General features: G+C 38.4%; 1 long non-coding RNA gene across 1 annotated transcript; it reads right to left on the bottom strand.

The window, feature by feature from the left end:
- Positions 1-1,226: 1,226 nt before the first annotated feature.
- On the bottom strand, positions 1,227-3,231 carry LOC116851763. The gene is made up of 2 exons (XR_004379636.1): positions 1,638-3,231; positions 1,227-1,554 (listed from the first exon to the last, which is right to left on the bottom strand). It is a non-coding gene; the product is annotated as an uncharacterized LOC116851763 (long non-coding RNA).
- Between the last annotated feature and the right edge of the window lie 1,267 nt (positions 3,232-4,498).

Below are 4,498 nucleotides of genomic sequence, written 5' to 3'. Positions count from 1 at the left end.
GGGGGGGGGGGGATGCCACGAGTGCGGTTCTCCAGCGCGCTGACGACGCTCGGCTTTGAGGTGAGAATGTTAAGGGGATGTCAGAATGCTGTAAAACAGTAATCGCTTTTACGTCGTCTAAACTAAACCAATCAGAAAGTGCTTTTGCTTAAAGTACTTATTGAAACACACTGCGCAGATATAATCTTTTAATCGAAATCGAAAAAAAAATGTTTAAGTTAACTGTTTGCTAACACAATTCATAGGTTATACAAAATTTTTTCGATGCAGATAAAGAAAAGAAAATATCTGTGCGGTACAAAATGTTCTAAAGAATAATGTCCAATCTTTAGAAATAGGTTTAGAAGCTTCAGAAAAGCACAATTTGTCATGAAAAATTGCTATTACTTATTGCTAAAACAGAGCAGTTTAGACGTGCATAATAGATCACGGATACTGCGCTAGCGGCACTAGTGCTACAATTGGTCGCTATGGATATATTCGAAGACTCGCTAGTAGCGCTATTACGTGCTTATTAGCGTTAGAGCCGCTACAGACTTCTATATAACTACTAGACTGCTAACTGCCTTATATAGGCTGCGTTCGGCGAGACTTTATTTAGCGCTATGAGCGTTCCCAGCAAACACAATGTTACATGTAACGTACATGTTAGTTGTAATTTCCTACTCAACAATATAACTGTTACAATATAACACGCATGTTATATGGGTGTATATCAGTTGGACACGGGGTAATTGGACACAGTCCAATCACAAGTCGCTGTTCCAAGGGACCCTACAAATGTCTCTAATCACACGGTGCTGTGATTGGCTGTGTCCAAATGCACCGTGTCCAAGTGCACCGCTCCCTGTTATATAACAGTTATATTGTTGAGTAGGAAATTACAACTAACATGTACGTTACATGTAACATTGTGTTTACTGTGTTACGTCCACGATAAATAACTACACAGGGACATTTGAAAGTAGTGAAATCAGTGACTTACATGGACGGTCAACAGAGTGATGAATCCGTTTTTGGGTCAATCTGCTTTTCACCGAGTTTACCCTAAGTCTCCGGAGTCTGGAGAAACGATCGATGAATCTGGCGAGAAATCAGCGCTGCTCGTTCTCCTGACTCGGTCTCGGATGTTCCGGCGCTGCCCGCGATTCCGAATTTCGATTTCGCAACGTTCGATTTTTCGAACGTTCATTTTTGAAGGGTAGGCAAAAGTGATTGCAACACAGTCGGATTTAACGACTAATATATTCCAAATAAGTACACGAGAATGACCAGAGACTAATTATGAGAAGAAATAATCGCCTTCTCAACAAATGCGCGCGTTTTTATATGTCGCTTTGTCGCTAAGAGTCGTTTGCTGATTGGCTGATGGAGTCGTGGAGATGGAAGAGATTCATTCCATCGGTACGATGTCACCGCGTCGATATCGCCGGTCCTGAGTGGTGTTTGGATTCAGTTTTCATGCTCCTGTTTATGTTAGCAGCGGAACGCCTTATCGCATTGAGCGATTACGGTTTCTCTTGTCTACAGTTGATCCATCGATTTTAAGACTCTCTAACGACACGCAGTGTTCAGCGTTATAATTTTAATTATAATATTTAACGTGCGCGAAAATATACATATGCGCACGTACTTACGTCTAGTAACATAGGTATAAAATATCTAGTAATGTCTGAAATCAAACAAGTCGGCCTCCGATCTATATTAATATATTATTAATGTTTCAAAATAAGTCCGGACGTTACAGCTAGGTTCTTTGTCCTTGTTCAACTTTCGGGAACAAACAAGGACAGAACACACTCATAACAGTAAATAGCGTCTCCCCGAACGCAGTACTATGTAAAATTGACCCCGAACAGTATGTATTACATACGGGAAAAAAGCATCTGCGCATGCCTGAAACTGGTGTTCCAGAAGAAGAAATTACACGACAAAATCCATAAAAAGGGAGGGAATACCGTTGGTACCAGCGAAAACCCCTAGATAGCTCAAATTAAATTTCTGTGGATTAGTAAAACTGAATAAGTAGTAATATATGTTGGTTAGCCGAAACCTTGACGTAAGTATATATGTAGCTTATATACGTGTGACGTTTTGACATAAGCGTGTCGTCGGACATATGTTTGCACGTCACGTATGTGAAGTAATAAATATTTAATAAATGTGTATATTTAATAAATACATGTGTATATTTAATAAATACATTGTAACATGTAACTAAAATCAAAATAAAGGTAATTATTTAGAAGACGGGCCTCACCTTCAATTTCGTTGAAACTCACCTATCTTATGTATTTCGATGCGTAGAAGCCGAATCTGAAAGTTCGGCGCTTGGCTCTACAAACCGAGAAATTAATTATTAAAGATGCTAGTATGTTTATATAAAGTCTGATAAAACAAGTACTGCAATATCGAATGACGAGTGGGGGGCTGCGCCCTAAAAAAAACCCAAAACTAACCCAACCCAACCTGCCGTTACATTGTTATATATTGAAACATTAATGTTTTTACTACATTAATACTAATATTATAACGTTTATTGCCAAAACACTATGTTGCATTATAAAATCTACTAATTTTTCCTTATTGAATCTGTGTAAAATATTTGCCTATATCCACTTAATAAAAATATTTAAATTAAGAATATTTTTAACATTTTTATCATTTGTAACACGCGAAAAATATCGAACGACGAGTGGGGGCTGCGCCCCCCACACTCTCCCTAAAAACTAACCTAACCTAACCTATCGTCACATTAGCCTCAATCATTGTTTATTAAAAAATTATTAAGAAAAAAAGTTGAACACTAATAAACAATGACTGACGGGTAATGTGACGATAGGTTGGGTTAGATTAGTTTTTAGGAGGTGCGAGAGCAGCCCCCCGCTTGTCGTTCGATATTGCAGTACTTACTGTACCAATACAGAAAAGGCAACTCTACGAACAAACTTTACGTTGCAATGACAGGTTTTCTAACCTATCATACCTAGCATCTTTAACAATTAATTTCTCGGTTTGTAGAGCGACGATTTTAACTTTCAGATTTTTCTACGCATCGAAATACATAAGATAGGTGAGTTTCAGCGAAATCGAAGGTGAGATCCGTCTTCTAAATAATTACCCAAAATAAACATAACTTCCACAATAACAAGATAAAAACAATAACAAGAAGAAAACTTATAATATATATATATATATATATATATATATATATATATATATATATATATATATATATAGGGTGCGGCGCCAAAATCCAAACAAATTATACATTTTTTTCCAAACATATTTTTTATTGCAAAAACAAAAAAGTTTACAAAATTTTTTTAACCACATTGTTTGTAAGGCCATAAAAAACACATTTACTCAATATATCTCCCGCTTACTTGAATGACCGCCTCCATTCTCGGTCTGAAGCGTGCGTAGGCGCGCTTTAATGTGTCACGATCCATATCGGTCAATGCCGCTTCAATAGCGGCCCTCAATAATGTGACGTTTGGATGTCTGGACTTGTTCGTGACCCTTTCAACTACGCTCCATACATAGAAGTCCAAAGTACTCAAATCTGGGCTGTTGGAAGGCCAGAATTCTTTCGACCAAAACATGTCGACGTTGTCCGACAACCAATTTTGCACCAAATGACTTGTATGGGCGGGCGCACCGTCCTGTTGGAAAACATATGGCTTTCCAGACGATACAGTTTCCATCCACGGCTTCACTACATTTGTCAGAACACGCAAATAAACTTCTTTTGTAACATTTTCCCCTTTGTTAAAGAAATGCTGTGGCATGACATCACCCTCACTGGATGATGTTGCAAAACTTTCATTGAACTTCTCAGACTCATTGTACTTTGCGATGACATCATACACAGTCGATCTCGGGTACCCGAAGAACCGAATGATTTCTGTCGCCGAGCGCCCAGCGCGAACACTTTCGATAATCGCGGCTCTTCGGTTATACTCCGCACTTGGTTTCAACATTGCGACTGTTTCGAGGTTATGATGGTTTAGTACATGCGTCAAGCTATTTGAACGCTAATCGCGACATCTACCAGTGGTATAGAACGGCAAGAATTTCAAATTGAATTTTGTCCAGATTTTGGCGCCGCACCCTGTATATATACAGGGTGACCCATTTTAATTTAGGCAGCCAAATAACTCGAAAAATAAGCACACTACGAAAAAATGTTTAGAATCAAAATTTCGTCATTTCGAGGAGGACGTACAATGACGTTAAAATTAGCCCCCCCACCCCTCCCCCTGGGCGGTGAGGGGGGGCAAGTTTGAAATCTTAAATGGGAACCCCTATTTTTTATTGCATATTCGGAATCTTTGGCTAAAAACATATACAATTTGTCTGAAACATTTTTCTCGATTCATGATAGATGGCGCTGTAATCGACGAAATTCAATTTCTTCGATTTCTCTTACTGAGAACCCATGCTTACGATTCTGCAATAAATTAACAATAAAAATACCACGTTTTCATTGTTAATA

The sequence above is a fragment of the Odontomachus brunneus genome, unplaced genomic scaffold (assembly GCF_010583005.1).
Source record: "Odontomachus brunneus isolate Ranch 3 - 2012 unplaced genomic scaffold, Obru_v1 Obru_scaffold_189, whole genome shotgun sequence".
Lineage (NCBI taxonomy): Eukaryota > Metazoa > Arthropoda > Insecta > Hymenoptera > Formicidae > Odontomachus > Odontomachus brunneus.
This window is presented reverse-complemented; position numbering and strand designations above follow the sequence as displayed.